Genomic DNA, 18,138 nt, shown 5'->3' with positions numbered 1-18,138 from the left:
AAAAAATAGCATCACAACGCTTCATTTGCTCTTCAACAGGACTTCAAGTGTAGTGCCTGGTATCAAAAAGCTTTGTCAGATAATAAATTAAAAAATCCCAGGAAATGAAACCCCAACGCAGGCTCGGACCAAATTATTTCCTGCAGAAGGTTAACACTGCCCAGCAAATCAAAGCTCATCTAGGAGCAATAATTTTCCTCAATCTCAACAGAATTATTCTATTTAATCTTATCATTAATGCTATTGCATATATTTCGTATCTTTCATCAAAGGATCTCAAACGATTTAACAAATGGCCTCAGAAATCTCCTGTAAAGTGAGAGGGTACTATTATCTCCATTTATAAGTAGTGAGGAATTAAAGCAAAAAAGATGCTAAGAAACTTTGGCCACGAGGCAATAAAGAGCCAGACCCAGAAACAGAACCTAGGTGCTGGTCCATATTAAATGGCATCTGTTACATTTCCATCCCTGTTTCGCAGCGATTATGGAAAGAAAAGCTTTGCCAACGTCTATAATCACTTATTTGACAGCTGCTAACCCAACGAACATGAAGGCAATTTATACACAGTGCCCTAATCTTCCTGAATTTGATCATGTATGAACACAGCACTAGTACTTGTTCCAATATAATTCTGGGGTTTTCTTAGGAAGAATGTCGCTTTCTTCCTTTTTCGGAAAGAAAACGAGCCACTAAAAGACAGAGTTTTAACACACAGTCATCAATATGCTGTTCTTACAAATACAAAAAATGTAAAACAGTAATAACACAAACGATGATGCACACTGTTCTGTGTCAACAAAATGACTCTGTCTTCTGCCCAGAAAGCCCTGCTTCAAACTGTACAAGAAACCTCGCATGACAGACAGGCCTGGCCTTACACCCTAAGGGACACCACTCAGGACAACCGAAGGGAAAGGAAATTCTGTGACAACAGACAATGACACTGCTTTATGAGCATCCTCCACGTATTTAACCTCAAGATCTGCGTGCCTCTGGTGATCACAGTTGCCACAGGACCTTGAAAATGTCCAGCTAGGTTAAAAGTTGTGAGCCTGCTTCACTAGAAGCCAACCTGCTGAGCCACATTAAACAGTGGCATCTAATGTAAAGAAGAAACTAGTGCATGGTGGTCCACAGTAGATGGCTGACAGCATGGTTTCTCTGGCTGAGAAAACCTACCAGAGAACCACAAGAGCATCTCCACCATTGAGCCTGAACATGAATATGCTATTATGAATTATCACCGTGCCTTCTCAGAGGAGAACTGTCACTGGATTGAAAAAGTGAGCTAACTAGGTTGTTCATCACCTGCAAAAAATTATGCTGCTCAGAGCTTTTTGGATACAATGGTGAAGGTGAGGAAGGCTTTCTTCACCGCCTACGCAGCCTGGGCGCAACTCTGCAAAACAAATTTGAGCCGCAGTCAGACTCGATGTCAGACTTTTGCCAGCTGAGCTCCCTCTCACTTCCTCAGTTTCAGGTCATCTGAATACCTTGACAACCTGTGAGGATAAATCAAGCACAGAAGGTGTTTAGGAACTAAACATACACGTCAGGTGTTTCTATAAAACCTACACAAAGTTATATCAAAGTATCCCAAATTCCAAATCCTTAACAAATGTATCACACATTTTGGAAATAGTGGGCAGTGACTTAAAATACAGCCGCACTGGTTATAAAAAAATAAAAGGAGATGGAGTGAATCTGGGAGGAAAGCGGGGGGAGAATGTACATGCTGACATTTTTTCCTCTGGAGGACAGATCAGTTGCATGAAGCTTGCACCCACTGGGGCTCACCTGAACGGGGTCCATTTGTCAAGTGGTTCTGATGTTAGACCACCACGTAGCAACACATTAATACCGGCAATCACTGATCTCTTGATCTCCAGGCCAGAAAGGACCGTTAGGACCTGCCAGTCAGGCCTCCTGCCCAGCACAAGAACCTTACCCAGCCATTCCCACAACATTCCCGTAACTTCTGGTACAGCACAAATGGACGGCCAGAGTCCACGCAGAGCCCCTGCTGGAATAAAGGCCTGGTCCTCATCGTGCATTGAGAGCATTTGTAACTGAATACGTTTTCGCTTCCAGCCTGCCCATCCTCTCCCAGCCACACCAGCTCAGCACCAACGTGCCAACAGCCTGGTGAAGAGACCCGTGGCCATAAACCATTCCCACCGATGACACCTGGTTCTGTCACCAGATACATCATGCTCTATGTTATATGAAAACTGTTCATGTTACTGATTGTTTTTTAAGGAATTATTTACACTGGCTCTTCGATTTTTCTCACCACTAGCAAAAATAAAGCCCCAATTCGGCAGAGGGCTTAAAGCATGTGCCAAATTTTAAGCAGTGAAGGAGGCCCACTGGCTACGGTGGGACTAAAGTGCTTAAAGTCAGGCACATTCATAACCACGTCAGGGCCAAAATCCCTGCACACCCATTCAAAATGCATCCAAGGCTTGCGCTTTGCTTCTGGAAACTTTATTCTCACTTTACATATAGTCAAAACCTGACAAGAGCTCACTGTCGGATTATGCAGGAAATCTGCAAGTTTCACCAAGGTGTGATCTTATGCTTTTTCACACATTATTGTATCATGCCGCGCCAGAACACTAACGTATGCACAGTTCTAAAATAGCTTGCATTATTACAGCCCAGCACGGAGAACGACGCTGAAAAGCCAACACGCAGACCTCCAGAGATTTGCTCCTCAGTCACTTGCAAACTGATAAGGGGTCACAATTGCCTTTCTTACCAAAGGGAAAAAAGATTTTTAAAAAAGAAGAAATAAAACAAACCAGACTCAGCGTTCCAAAACCTTTTTCCCCATTTCTCTCTCTTTTAAATGAAACTGTCGATTGTCAGATTTGTCTTTGGTCATGTCAGGGTGGGAGAATTGGATTTAATAACGTTTAACTGACTTGCTATCAAGAAGGAAACATATTTTTCTTCTCTCAAATTTGAAACCAACGCTTTCTTTTTTTTTTTCTGTTGGCCTACTTTCTTTTAAGTTGCTTTTCAATTATTTATGAAAATGCAATAATGCATTACTTTGCTGTGCAAATGTTTAGAAGCAGGAGATAGTGTCTTTCAAGTGAAAAAAACCCCATACATGGTTATATAGGGGATTATTTAAAAGCGCTTCGCAGGTGATACTTTATAGAAAACAATATACTTTCATTTGCCCCCCCCCATCCCCATTTTCTTTGAACTGTGTGCTTGAGTCAATAAAAAGAAGTCCACAGCTCCACAGAAACACCCCACTCGTTGCGCTCCAAAGCTGGAGCTGTAACAAACAAACAAAAGCTCTACACGGGAAACTGTACAAGGGGCTGAACCAAAACCTATTAAGACACTGAAAAGACTTTCTGAGCAGCAAAAAGAGGGTAAAATCTTGTCCCACTAAATAAAGGAAACGAACAACAAAACTCTCAATGCTCCACTCAGATTTTTTGAAAGGGTTTGCTTTTTTTTTTTTTTTTTGAAACAGCTGGATTTGGAAACAGCTGTGTTCCCAAGCCCATCAAACACCAGTGAACGCTGACTGCTGAACTTCTTTCCACAATTTTGGAAATCCCATGTGGATGCATGCTCAAGTGGCTATAGCTGCCAAAGGCTCACCAACTCAGGGTTTTAGCATCAACAGAGTAAAACAAATAGCCAAGCCTACCCTGACGGTAGCAGGCACAAAACCACAACACTTATCTCCCGTGTCTTAAGCTCCGCTCTCACACGGGCAACATTGGTCTAGTGATGGGTTGTCCCTATTACAGTCAATGGCGATATGGAAGTTCTTGCTCTGCAATACTTCCTACAGAAGCCTCTCTCTCTGTATCGACAGAGGAAGCCAAGAAGGATCAGTCTCACTAGGTTAAAGCTAGCCTACGGATGTAAACTATAAACAAAGATCCTATATACATTCACATTATTGACCTAGTATCAACCAGGAAAAAAAGACCACAAAGCATCATAAAATGAACACAGATGTACTTAACAGCAACATAACACAAACTGAAATATAATCAGAGAAAGACAACACACTAAAACAAACCAAAAGGCGCACAGATAGGTTTTGGCACCTCCATCCATGAAGGTTTTCAAGCCTCAACTAGACAAAACCACGGCTGACCTCATCTGCTGCTAGCACCCATCCTGCCCCATGCAGGTGGCCTCACCAGATGACCTCCTGAGGTCCAACCTGACCAACATCCCTGGTGCTATGAAAGAAAACGGAACTGTACAAGGACTTAGAGAAGCCAATCTCTGCTACTATTAACCATTTAAAATGCCCTCAATATCATTCCTTAAAACTGGAATCCATGTAAATCCCGCAGCCTCTGGAGCTCCTGGAAGACACCTCTCACACTCACTTGTCACAGTCCCTGCAGCCTTTCAGAACAGACAAGTAATGTTGAACAATGCAAATAACTTAGGAAACCAACTTTTTTCTTCTCTCCCTTCGTTAGAGTGACTTAGGCACCTAAATCACCCTGAAGGTCAACAGAGCACTGTCTGCGCTGCCTTCAAAAATGGAACTTTGGCTGCATTGAAATCTCACTTTTCTAACTGAACACTGCACTTATGCAAACACGTTTTGCTGAATTTAAATGAACTAAGCCACATTCCTGAAGTTAAGCCTATACTCAAATATTGTTCTTAATCAGGGCCATAAACCACACCTCTACCACTCACATGCCATATTCTGACTTCATTACAACTGGACAGTGAAGACACAGGAACATTTTAAGCACTTTAGGCTTAGAAGGAGCAAACCTTACGGTGTTGAGATAAAAATAATCATATAAAGCTGTACAGTTATACAAGTAAATATCTTCCTTTTTCTCATACATCAAAACACAGAATTGAAAACCAAGCAAAGTAAGAAGAAAAATCTTGCATTCTTAAAACTTCACACTCTTGTGCCACAGCATTTTTTTCCATGTAGCCTCTTACTGCTACTTCTTTATGCTATATTTGTGTGCACTGCAGAAGTGCTTGGGTATAGAACTGCTGCTGCTATTCATTCCGTTGTACGCACACCTTTACCTCCAATATACCTTTAAGGATAAGAATCTCTTGGTTTCTCCATTTTCTACCCCATTTCAGCTTATTACTTCTCACTAGGAACCACTTTCTGTACCAAATCAATGCATTAGTTATTAAAAGAACAGCAGGTCACGTAGTAGAAGGTGCAAGACTCTGTCTTACTCCCCCCCTGCCATTACTCCTCATAAAAACACATATATTGCCATCATTCAAAGATAGCGTCTTATATAAAGCGAGACATTGGTCTAATGGCATTTTGCGACTGGAGGAGGAGGTAAGCATCCACGTAAAGTTCCCAAGCGTGCATTTTAAACGTGTTAGTAACCTACCACATGCGTGCTTACAGAATCCCATCCGCAAGTGTTTCACTGAGCAGGCCCCGAATGCGTGCAGACCTGGCTCCCCTCCTCACCCCGGGGAGGCTGCCCGCAGAACACAGCCCAGGCCACAGCGGGGATGCACCGCACACATTTTTACGGTGCTGCTTTCCTCTACGGCACTCTCCTGGCAGAGAGAGGCCTTTAGTTTCCAGAACTGCCAATTGCCTTTTAGAAGCACTAAATTCACACGTACATATTTGTACACATTCATCAGCATTTACTCATTTGCAATCTCTCATGAGAATTAATATTATTCCTCTACAGTCACGAAACTTCCATCATCCCATCAAAACTGCTACTTACCTACGGCAACCCTGTTTATAGGAATGCCTCATTATATATCATTTCAGGTTTCAAATGGAAACTGCTTTACAGAAGTGACAAGTACTTCAGTATTTCTGCTCCAGCTCTGTCTTTTCTGACTGTCGGCAGGAGGCATGAAACTGATCTCAGCAACAAGTTTCAGCGAGAACTAAAAAACTCACCCTACGTGTGCGCGTACTGACTGAGTAATCTATACATGACTTGCAAACCCGAACTAATTAATTGTCCTACATTTGTTAATCTCAATCACAACGCACTTAATGCACCATGGTGCCGCTAAACAAATTCGCATTCCCAGGAATCGGAACAAATAATTTTGTTTTCTCAGAACCAGACTGTCCTGCTTCTGGCGGCTGCCTGCATACAATTACAAATATAAAATCAATCTGAAGCACAGCAAAGAGCACAGTATCTCCTACTAAACACACTCTTCTTCCAGATTTGAATTCGTAAAGCAGGCTATTGCATTAACACATTCCCTCTTCTGTGACTGCATATGCTTCTTATATATTTTGCATACCCTTCGTAGCAGATGCATTCAATTTATTATTAAACGGAAGGGTAATTGACACGTATATTGCATTTCCTGTTATTATTTATGCATTTGTCTATATTCTAGCATGAGAAGCATGATCTTTAATACCATGGCATAAGGAGCAATCTCATTTCAGTGGAAACACAGTTGTATGTTACTGGATGCACACGTCAGGACAGCACATGAAGAGCCACCACGGCTGCCTTTGCCTGGGAACCTCAATGTCCCCAGGCTCCTTCCAGAGTCAGTGGAGAAGGGGAGACTCCACCACAGTGTGATTTGGTGGATGAAAATTAAAAATTACCTTTTAGATCCTTATTAAGTAAACATTTAATTGGTTAGCTGAGGATTACAACTGTGTCCCCCAGCCCGTTTCATTACACTGAAAGCTCACTCATACACAAGGATTTTATAGCAGTGTAAAAAGTAGACTCCATAATCCTAGTTTAGAAATTGAACCAGTTTAATTAAACGTGTCTTAACACTGACTGCTACAAAACACAGCATGGCACTCAGGCAAATTTAAACCTGTTGTATTCACTTATCCCCTATAGAAACTGAAGATACTGCAAACCATCTTTACATCTGTTTCAGAGCCAGCTCAATGCTTCTGAGCAGAGCAAGCTTCACTGAATTTTGTCCCCTCTCCTCAAAAACGTGGGCAAAGCAACTTCTTAGGCAGGAGGAGCCCTTATTGCCCAGCTATGAGCAGGCAACTTCACCGTATCCCACCAGTTCTTTGCTATCCTAGCCAACCTTCTACCCTACCGAAGCCAAAAGCCAGTGCTGAAAATCTGGGTTTAAATTAAATTAAATACATTAACATCACTGCCACTAAGAGCAGGACCTTAAATACAATTTTACTACTAGTCCAGTATACCTTAAGCATCTCCCTAGGCTTTGACTAGCAATGGCAAATACCCTATGTAGCAAATCTAAGCCTACTGAACAAGACGTCAGCTTTCCCAAGACCTTTTAGACTCATTTCAAGTAAAACCCGGACCACCCTGCCAGGGACCAGGAGAGTACAATGGAAATCACTCCTCTACGGGATGTGGTTTTATTTGGATTGTGTTCTGTAAAACTATGCTCCTTGCAGAAAGTACAAAATATCGTCAAATTGCACTGGCCAGTTAAGCCTGCTCAGTTTCTCTCAGGACATGCTCACAAACCAAAAAGACGGGTTTAAGTGTTCAGTCTCCTTTATCAGACTAGTACAGTATTAATACAGTACAGAGTCTCCCATGTATTTTAACTCTAACCATTCAAGGATCGAATACTCATACATAAATGTATAATTTAACTAGTGTGAGATTTTTTCTCTTGAGATTTTTCAGTAGTGAAGAATACTGTCCTTATAAAATAACTCTGACCTGCAATTTTCAGGCAATTCATTTCCTTGAAATATAGGTAAATACTCTTTCTTTAAACAATAATCACAGAATACACTTTAGCTTTGTCACCAGGATTTCTTTTTTATTTGAAAGAACAACAGGAAATGGGGAGGGGGGGGAGACTTCTGTTAAAGGACAATTCACTGAAGGGTCTTTTAGCTAGCAATTGTCAGCACTGCTCAGGGCCAATGGATCAAATTTAACTCTAAAAAGTGCTGATGGTTGTATGAGTCATCACAGTAGGAGCTGGCACTCTGGGCCACTCAAGTTCAATTTTTGGTGTTACCACGGGGTGTAGGAACTGGGATCTTGGTGAGCAAAGATTTGCTCCGTATTTGATGCACTGGGTAAAGTGGCATTCTTAAAATCACCAGCCTCCCAAGCAGCTAGTAAGCCAGCAGGAGGTTAGTAGGAAGAGAAAGTAATTGTCCTTTGTGCCTCTGAAAATAGCCAATATTAAAGGATCCTCTTATGTACTACCTGATTTTCAATCTACGCTTGCAGCTCAAAGGAAAAGCGAGAGGCTGGAGAAGACAGAAAATAAAGGTCTCAGAAATATTAGAGGAGACCCTCCTCAAGCTGCCTTGAAGCATACAGTCTCCTCACCTAGAAATGTGTGCAAGTAGAAAGGATGTGTGCTCTGTAAGCAACAAAAACGTGTTTGGAGAATGCGCTTTACTTATACAGAACGTACTGTGTATGTGCCCATTCCTCTGTGTGTTCACCACGTGCTTGAAGAGGCCGGAGACATGGGGAAAGGTACTGCAAGAATGATCATCTTATGTAGGATGTCCGTCAGTGGAGCAAGCAGCACGTGGACTCGAGCTGCTTCAACAGACTGTACACGAGTCATCGGAAATCCACTTTACCCGTGGCCTCCGCTCTCCACACACTGCCGAAAGAAGATGTAGCATAACTAGCAGTAGGATGCTAATCTACTGTTTTGGCCTTGACCTCAATGTTCTTATCTGTTACTAAATTTCACAAAGGGAAACAGATCTGGCTTCAGCTTCCCCTAGTCCTACAGTTTGGTCACAAATCTGCAAGGAAATTTCCCTAACTGGGTCTGAGCACACCATGAAAAAGGAAGACAACTCCCAAAAGGCCCCAACACTTCAGTGCCACTGAAGAGGAGCTCATTCTTGTTCCAGGCTTCAATTCGTATGCAGTCTAAACCAAATTTGGATCTGAACTTGACTACATAATAATATATCATGAGCGATGAACTGGACCATCTCTAATGTCTTGAAGAAATGGAGAATATAAGCAAAACAGATGCTAAAAAACCGAGTTTACAGTACAGAAGACTTTAAGGCTTTACAAAGGCCACTCCCAGGGTGCAGGGCCCAGCTGCCCACTTCCTCACCAGCAACGCTCCCGCCGCCTTCAGCGCGAGCACGGCTCTGCCCGTTCAGGGGACGTGCGAGGATCCTTATGTAGAAAACGGGGAAAAAAGCTTCTTTGCTAATAGGAAAAAAATCCTTATAATAATACTAATCTATTTATAATGGTCAAAAAATATGACAGCTTACAACAGCGTCACAGCAGTGCTTTGGCAATATTTTAGCATACTGTTGTATTTTTAGAAGGACTGTTCATTTACTTTCTCCTAAATGCCGGAATTCTTATTTTTCAACAAACGCTCTATTTTTTGGTGTATCCATATGCCAACATCACAGTGTTTTATACCAGGGTAAGTACGAACTGCAGGCAGAAACAAAGCTCCTGTATACACGCTGCATTACAGCAGCGCCGTCAGAGATGCCAAGTCTCAATCTCCTCCTATGCTTTATGCAGCGATAGTTAGCTACGCCACTTACAAACCTTCTTGGATCACAGCGGTACATTTTTACGATGAGTAACAGAGAACTGCTGTTTCTTCATCCTGAACGCGGAGGAACTATCCCATTGTAAACAATACATCTGACAGTTTAATGATGTTGCTCCACCTAACTGGTCCTGGCAAGCAGCACCTAAGATAAAGGTGCAGCAAGATGTATGCTTAAGCACTTTTATGTTTTTCTCAGCACAGAGACCTCAGAAGGGTACCTTACCATTTCAAAATTCATTAGCAAGCTACCTGCATACTTCAGTGAAAACCAGCAAGCTCTGTTAACTCTCACCTGGTACTACGAGATCACGACAAGAGGCCGATCACAGCCCCTAAGAACCTCTGCAGCTGGAGCTCCAACATGTATAGACAAAATTCACATGCTTTTGTTTTCTTTCTAAAAAGCATGTATTAGCTTCCATCGCTTACAAAAACTTATACTAGGCTAAATTAAATACATGTGCACCCACATGTTAACCGAATTAACTCGAAACAGTCAATACATCTCAAATGTCCATCTGTTTACATAAGACACTTGCAGCTTTCAAGTCTTGTTCTCCTTATAGTGTAACTCTCAACCAAAACAGTTTAAGTTCAATCAGAAAGCTCTGCTGCGAGATTTCCCTGCATAATGGCCATGTGTTTATTGGGTTCTCGTGTTCAAATCATGCCAGAATAGACATGCTATCCATTTGCAGAATGCAACACATCGATGCCAGCCTTTCCCTCTTCAGCTGGAGAAGCCTTGTAAAACAAAGCTGGCTATAGCCTTGCCAGATATTACAGCTAAATTAACAAAAAAAAAAAAAAAATCGCCCCGCGCAATCTCGGTTTAATAGTTGTAAATAGTGTATTTTGCAGGATGCAGAATTCGTTTCTGAGGCAATAATGTATTCCCCAGTGCTGGGAAGGGTTCAGAGGATATAAAAATAGCAGCAGGTACAAGTAGCTGTTCTCAGGTAAGTTTCAGGTGATAAAATATTTTCATGAAGAACTTTGTACTAGCTCCTCATGTATAAGAAGTTGCTTTTTTATCCGAGTGGTTCACTTCAGCAAGGCTGCAGACAGCTAGCGGTATTTAAACTGGGAGGAGAAAAGCCAGGACCCATCATCTTACAGTTCCACAGCTGGAATCAAAACTTCCTTTTTTAATTTGAACTAAAGTTAATATTCCATTCTTTGACAGATAGGAAGCAAAATGCATCTCTCTTAAAAAAAGCCCAAAACATTTCCTCTCTAATTTTAGGGTATTGCTGGCTTTCCTTTTACGAGAGTTAAGCGGTAGCAACAAGAACAAAAACTACCTGTACCAGCGTGCGATACTAGCCTCTCAAAGAAAACAGTTCTCATCAGACACCGTCCTCCTGGACGCCCCTACTGCATTGTTGCTGTTGTTGATGATCGCGATGTTGAACGCCTACAAATCTCCCACGTGCCTATTTCTTTGGCCTGCTGGTTTAAAAAAAAAAATAAAAATGCTAGAGGCCATTATTCATGAGCAGTAAGAAAACAAATCACTCTTAGACCTACTCCTCTTGCAGATTCCCACACTTATTACCCAAAATCCCACAGCTCGCTATTGGTTCTACCCTTGACCAAAGTACAGGGCTGAGGCAGCATGCCATCCCCAGGGAAAAGCCGATCACGTTCCTCCCGGCAAGCGGCTCCGGTTATTCTAGGATCGCAGTCGGGCTGGAATAAAGTCCCTTAACTTTTCTGAGCTCGCTCCCACCACCAGTGCCTGGGCCGGCCCGACCGGGGGGCGGCGGGGACGAGCGCGGCCGCGCTCCGCGCCCGGACCGGGGGATCGTTGTCCTCCCTGACCCGCTTTCTTTTCGAGGGGAAAGCAGCCGAAACGAGTGCGCCCCGAGCCTGCCGCCCCTTCCACGGAGTCACCCTCCTGCTCCGGCAGAAGCGAGGAACGTGCCTCGCACAAATACGTTCGCAGCCTCGTCCCGCTGCCCGCCTCTCCCGCCGCCCCCCCGCCGCCGCCGCTGCCCCCCGCGCCCCGCGGCCGCAGCGCGGCGCCCCGGCTCGCCCCTGCGCGCCTCCCCGGCAGCGGCGCGGCGGCGGCCGCCGCTTGGCACTCACGCACGCACGCACGGAGAGGCAATTACAATAATTTAAAGCTTCCTGTCCGCCGGCTCCGCCGGGATCCCGCGGGCTGAGCCATGCCCGGGCAGGGCGCGGAGCAGCGGCTCCCCCGCCACACACGCGCACACACACACACACACACACGCACACGCGGGCACCGCGGCCGGCCCGCCCCCGCCCGCCCCCAGCCCGGCAGCGGCAGGAGGAGGAGGAGGAGGAGGAGGAGGAGGAGGAGGAGGAAGAGGAGGAAGGGGGGGCGTGACAAGTTGTGCCAAACTTCGGGAGGTGTGCGAGCGGAGCGCCCGGGAGGCAGCCGGCCGCGCTGACAGCCGGCCCCGCCGCCTCCCCCGCCCCGCGGCGGCGCCCACCCCCCGCGCTGCCCCTCGCCGGGGCCCGGCCGCCCGCCCCCGCCGCCCGGGGAGCCCCGCGGGGCGCGGAGCGCTGAGCGCCCGCCGGGGAGCAGCCGCCGGCGGCCGCAGCGAGGAAGAAAGTTAAAACGGCGGCGGCCGCGCACCTACCCGCTGTCTGTAATGTCTCCTCCGGGCGCGGGATGCTAAGTGAGACACTGGCGGGGTGGGGAGAGGCAGAGGTGCGGGGAGGGACCGGGAGATGGGTGTTTGGTGATCTCTTCCCTTCTCTCCCCCCTCCTTCCCCCCCTTCCCCCTTCTCTCTGTCTCTCAAGGACGAGGTGAAATCCCTGTGCTGGTCATGAGGCGGCTTCAGAGGCAAACAACACAATGCGAGTGCAAATAACAAAAGGCAAAAAAAAAAAAAAAAACACAGGAGAGGGAGAGGGAGACCGGGAACAATGGGGGAGGCTCGGCTCGGCTCGCCTCGCCGCGCCTGGCCGCCGCCGGCACCCCGGCAGGCAGGAGGAGGAGGAGGAGGAGGCGGAGGAGGAAGGCGAGGTGGCGGCAGCGGGGAGGGGGGGGCTGCGCAGGGAGTCCCTCCGGGGCGCCGGGGCTGCCTCCGACCAGCCCCGACCTCCTCCCCGCCGGCTGCCGCCGCCCGCCCCGCCGCGCACCGGGGCGGCCCTGCGCGGCGGCGGGGCGGCCAACGGTAAGTGACGCGCCCGCCGCCCCCGCCGAGCCGCGAGCGGCCATCGCCGCCGCCGCCACCATCATCATCATCATCACCACCGTCCCCCGGGGCGGGGGGGCGGCTGCCCGCCGGTTGAACGAGCGGTTCAAGGCGGCGGCGGGGGGGGCACCGAGCCCTTCCCGCCTGTCGCGCTCCCCCCTCGTCCCCGCCCGGGAACTTCTTCACCGAGCGGGGCCGTCCCGGGGCCGTCGCTACCGGGTCCCTTCCCGAGGAGGAGTCCCCCTCCCGCTCTTTGCTAAGAGTAAACACCCGGGAGTTGCGTGTCCGTGGGCGTGTCCGCTGCTGGCACCCCCCGCACCGACAGCCCCTGTCACACCGGTGCGATCGCACACATGCGCGGCCGCCCGTGGGGACGCCCGCCGCGGCCCCTCGCCTCAGCTGCCGCTCTGAATTTCCGGGACCCCCGGCCGGGCGCAGCCCCCACGCGTGCGCAGGCACCCCGGGGGAAGCAGAAGTTTGGGGTCCCCCCGCGCCCTTCCCCTCCGCGCTCTCCCCCTCCGGGGGCCGGCGACGAGACGGCGCCCCGCGCTCCTCGGCAAGCCGCGGCGGGCGCGGGGATCACCGCTGTCACCCCCACGGCCCGCGCCGCCAGCGGCGTCCCGCGAGTGGGGCGCGCAGCGGCGGGGTTACCTCGGCGGCGGGCGGGCTCCCCGCGGGCTCCCCGCCCGCCCGGGCTGGCCGCCGCGGGGCCGGGAGGGCTGCGGCTCTCCGCTCGCCGCCCGGCGGCCTGAAACCCGTCCCCGGGGCGGAGGGGCCGGGGGAGCCCCCGCCGTGCTACCGCTCCCCCGGGCAGGCGGGGAGCCAGCGTCGCGCCTGGCTCCGCCGCCCGCCTCTGCCCCGGAGCCCCCGTTACCTCCTCCTCTCCGCCAGCACCCCCCGCCGCTCCTCGGGTGAGCGCAGCCGTGTCCCGGGCTGGCCCCGCGGCCCGGCCGCCGCCAGCCCGCGGGGACCCGGCCGGCCGCTCCCGGGGCTTCGCCTGTGGGTGGGGGTACGTGCGTCGGCGTGGGGAGGTTGCGATTTCCTCTCGGCAGCCCTTCGCTCTGCCCGTACCTAACACCGCTGCTTGGGCGCGGGTCCGTCTGCCGGCGGGGTGCGAGGCGCCCCGCTGCGCGGCCGCGCTGCCCGGGCGCGGGGGGACGAAGCGGCGCGGCCGGCGGCCGCGGGCCGGGGCCGGGGGGGGAGCAGGGAGCCGCCTCCGCTGCTAATAAAGTCACGCTCTGCAAGTAAGAGGTCTCTCGCTCCCCTTCTCTCGCTCTCTCGGTTACTTACGGGGTCTTTTTATTTTTAATTGAGCGTTTTGTACACGTGCGTTTATGAAGCGGCGAAGCGAAGCCGGCTAGACCGGGTTGGAGCCCGGGAGTGGGAAACGCAGCGCTACGCACCCTGAGCCAAATTGTTCAAAGAAGAGCAAGTTCAGTTATTATTCATCTCCACGAGGGAAGTCTTATCTTCTACAAATATTTGATACTGGGACAAGTCCAATAATTAACAAGAACAATCAAACAATTTCACTGCCTTCTCAGGGATTTAAAAAGTCATCATCTGGAATTCATGAGCACTGCAACCTTTTTTTTTCGGCTTGGATGCATTGTTGTATATGGTCTTTTCAGTGTCTGTGTGTTTCCCTGAGTGATTTTACCCTTTGATGCAAAAAGATGCAAACTATTAAGAGCACAGATAATATTCATAACTGCTGATTCAGTGAGACTTCAGACCTCTCCGTAGGAGTGGGGACAGAGGGTGGTAACCCTGACGGGAAAAGGGGGGGGGGGGGGGAAAGACGGAGGAATGTTTCTTTCTTGGCTTCCTCCCTACCTCTGTGGCAGGAACTCCCACAGGAGTCCTGTGGGTGGGATGGGAGTAGCGCAGATCTCGCGCAGCACTGCCTGGCCGAGGCTGGCCGGCGCTGCCCAGATGCGAGCGTCAGCCCTCCCAGCCAGCCCGGTAACTCCTCTTACCAGAAAAAAAGCCAGACTGGGAGAGGAATGGGACCCCTGAGCTCTGCGGCAGCATTCCTGACATGGCGTGGGCTCGCGGTGCCAGGGGGCCAGCGTGACTTTCAGGACCCGTTTGCTGCCTGGCTGCAGCGAGCCAAGCAGGCCGCATGGGTAATGGTCCACGGCCCAGTTGTGTCCCCAAAAAACCCCACCCAAACTTGCCTCATCTGGATCAAATTCAGATATTTGAGAAAGGTGCCTGCACACTGGATGGCAAAGTTTCACCCTACGCTGTCCCAGCCACCAAATTCTGCACAAGTTCTCACCCTGGTCATCAGAGCCACAAGTCCTCAGCCCCCACCCGCTGACGCAAAGCCGCCTTCTGATGGCCGGCAGCCCCAGGTACTGGCATGGGCAACGAAATGTGTTGCATAAAACTCCACTCTCTCTCAGGTAATCTCAAGCCTAGGGACCTACAGCCAGACTTCTCTGGGTTAGGCTGACAGTGGTGCATGTGTCCTCCCCACATCTTTCAGAGCCCTTCTCTGTTGGTACAATTCCCACCCATTTTTTCTATAAGCGTTCCCAGCCCCGCCCCCCCCTCACTTCTTGCCAACTCCTCCTTACAATCATCTTGAAGTTCCTTGTAGTTCAACACAAGAAAGGAATTAGGGTAGTTGGGTCCAAAACTAATCTGGAGCGAAGAGAAAAAGCCAAATGCGGGTGCATTTTATTTAAGATCAAAAGCACAATGGTGTGAGATTGTATTATGCTCTCCACAGGAGCTGTAGTTTTCTACTTCTACAATAGGATTAAGGTGTTCAGTGGAAAAGAGAATGAAAAGAAAAAAAAAAAAGCCCCTTTGGACTGGTACTAGCTGCATTTGAGTTTTTCTTAAATAATAAGGACATTTCATCCCTCAAGGACTCTATCATCCTATTGCCAAACACTTTTTAAAACAACAATTGTGAATGCCAATAATCATCTAATTTTTACTATCTATTGTTGAGGATTCATTCTGCTTTTTTTTTGTGTGTGTGTTTTTGTTTAAAGGAAGGATGTTACCATTTCTGCATTGACTCATTTCAAAATTTTCAGTCAACCAAATGCTTTTTAGTAGAACCTAAAGACATCTCCTTATTTAGCTCTGCATATTTGAGAGCACAGGATGTTGAATGTTAGTACACACGGGCTGGACACAGCTGGGAGCACAGCTTCAAGCCACTTTTCCACCCTGAGTAACTAAAGAAAGCACAAAAGAAAATTTTTGGTGCGACTTGCCCGATGAAAGGTAGACTACTGTGCAAAGTTTGCCACCTATTTTAGATGTGAAATTTGCAAAGCTCTGGCTAGCTTTCAGTTTCCCAACGCCAAGGAGGCATGGCTTGAGTCGAGTTCTGCTCTAGCCGAGTTCATGGAACACGACTGCGTTTAAACGAAAGGTATCACCCACCTCTACAGTGAGCAGCATGCACCTGGAAATCGATTTGTGCACACTTAGTGAAGGCGGTTTATACACAGGCCCACTTTCACTAAATTGCCCCCACCCCTGTGCCTATAAGTTCAACAGTTATGTTTTTAGGCATGACTCCATAAAGAAAAAACATACGGGTAGATGTCTCTGCTTGTGCAGAGCTGATCTGTCTTCAGTTCTCCCTGACTTTGTCCCTTCGCTACCGCTCTCTACGAGCTACTGCGTGCGCTTTCTTGCCTCATCCTCCTAGAAAATTCAGAGCGCTCCAGTTTTCTACTACACCGAGTCTCGGCGCACTCATTTGCACAAGAGCTGGTGTAAAATGCTACCTTTCTCATACGGAAATGGTTTATTACCACCTTTCAGAGGTAAAAATGACAGCGTTGAAGAACAAAGCCCGAGTCCTGTAAAACAACACTATCTTTGTACCAAAGTAATCCAATTACTGAGGTACTGTGATAACCTTAGAGCCATGTCAAAATGAAGAAACCACTTAGGAACTTACAAACATCTGTTTTCCTATCAGAGTGCATCAGCACAAGAACCCCCTTATGTGGTCCTAATCAGTCAAAGTATCGCTCTCGTCTTTTGCATTCAGCATGGCTTATCTGCTTCTCCATAATAAAATCAGGGTGATACTTGCACTGATTTCTGTTAGCAGGAAAAGCCTCTGTTACTTAAATTGAAGCAATCTGCTTCTATGCAGGTCCTGTCTCCCCCAGAGGCAATAGAGAATCCCAGCTATGATATTTCAAAAAGACATCCAAATAACTTCCTAGGGAACATAAAGCATGCTGCTGTTGTGTCCCTGAACAGGGCTCTCTATCCAGTTTCTTGTTAGCTGGTTCCTCAAACTAAATGATTAGAGTCGTGTTTCAGCAGAGTAACTAATGGTCTTAAGTGCATTTCGGATCCCACATTTAGGTCCTATTAACTAAATAAGAAATATATTTATTTTTAGTAGAAGGTGGTACGAAATCAGAAAGAAACAGGAAATGTTGATTAAATTAAATGTTGATTAGGTGTTCTGTAATTTAAGCTATTGCAGACATACGGACTGACAAAAAGAAAAGGAAGCCAGCTGAAAAAGTTAAGATACTTGCTTTTAGTTGTCCATGCTGAGCAAAAATTAAATATTACAAGAATCTGTAAACAGCTTTCAGTTTCAATCATGGATTAAAGGCCCAAGCAACACTCATCTATCATGCTACCATTAGTAACTCTTAGATTTCAATGAGATTACTCACATATATAAAAATAAGCATAATCAATCAGGACACGCGGATGAACAAAGACAGTCACAAGGATGGATTTAAGAAGCAGGCTGGAACTTCATTAACACAATATTTTCACATGTCAAGCAGTTAAGTGGGCCCAGTACAGGGATTACAAAGTTACAATTTAGGGCAGATCCTCCCTCATTTGTCTCTTACAATGAGCTCACATCGGAAGCCCACCCCTCAACCCTCCCCCAAGAAAAAGAAGGAGGACCTAAACCCCAAAACACTTCATTTAGTTTTCTTCTTTCCTAGGCACAAATCCAATTGCAAAGTTCCAGCTTTCTTCTTAATTTCAGCTTTAGTCAGCACTGAACATTATCTAAGATTTTCCATAAATTCCAACAGATGAATAAATACATATATTCTCATATATTCCATTTCCAAATCCAACTTCTCAGCCTACCCGTGACTCCACTGTGCTACAAAGGCCGTAAAAACATCCTACGCCTCCCTCAACTATACCCTAATAGAAGAACATCCCTTTCTTGATACCAAAACAACTAATCAAGCAGCAGCATCCCAAGACCATGGTTTATATGCCACGACACAGAGGGAGAGGAAATCCTGTAGCCTAAGGGAGAGACCCCCAAACCCTAGCTTCACTTACGTGCCTACCAAAAGCCAGAGAACCAGTCAAGGATCGCAGCTGGCCGTCTCATGCCTATATTCTTGCTGTCCCCTTTCTTTCTTGGCTGTTTACCCCACCACCAGGTTAATTAATAGTGTTTTCCAT

General features: G+C 47.7%; 1 protein-coding gene across 6 annotated transcripts in view; it reads right to left on the bottom strand.

The window, feature by feature from the left end:
- Window positions 1-13,854, bottom strand: part of SOX5 (SRY-box transcription factor 5) — a 645,708-nt gene extending 631,854 nt beyond the window's left edge. The window contains exon 1 of one of the 6 annotated variants that reach the window (XM_087765890.1): window positions 13,765-13,854. The gene's annotated coding sequence lies outside the window, so the exon portion shown is untranslated. Of the gene's footprint in view, window positions 1-8,382; window positions 8,403-10,823; window positions 11,243-11,636; window positions 11,691-12,131; window positions 12,444-13,567; window positions 13,657-13,764 lie in introns of those variants that run through there. The other 5 variants (XM_087765888.1, XM_087765887.1, XM_087765891.1 and 2 more) reach the window with 5 other exon arrangements.
- Window positions 13,855-18,138: the final 4,284 nt, after the last annotated feature.

This window comes from Nipponia nippon, unplaced genomic scaffold, assembly GCF_047370975.1.
Source record: "Nipponia nippon isolate SJK-2023a ecotype South Korea unplaced genomic scaffold, ASM4737097v1 scaffold_3, whole genome shotgun sequence".
Classification (NCBI taxonomy): Eukaryota; Metazoa; Chordata; class Aves; order Pelecaniformes; family Threskiornithidae; genus Nipponia; species Nipponia nippon.
This window is presented reverse-complemented; position numbering and strand designations above follow the sequence as displayed.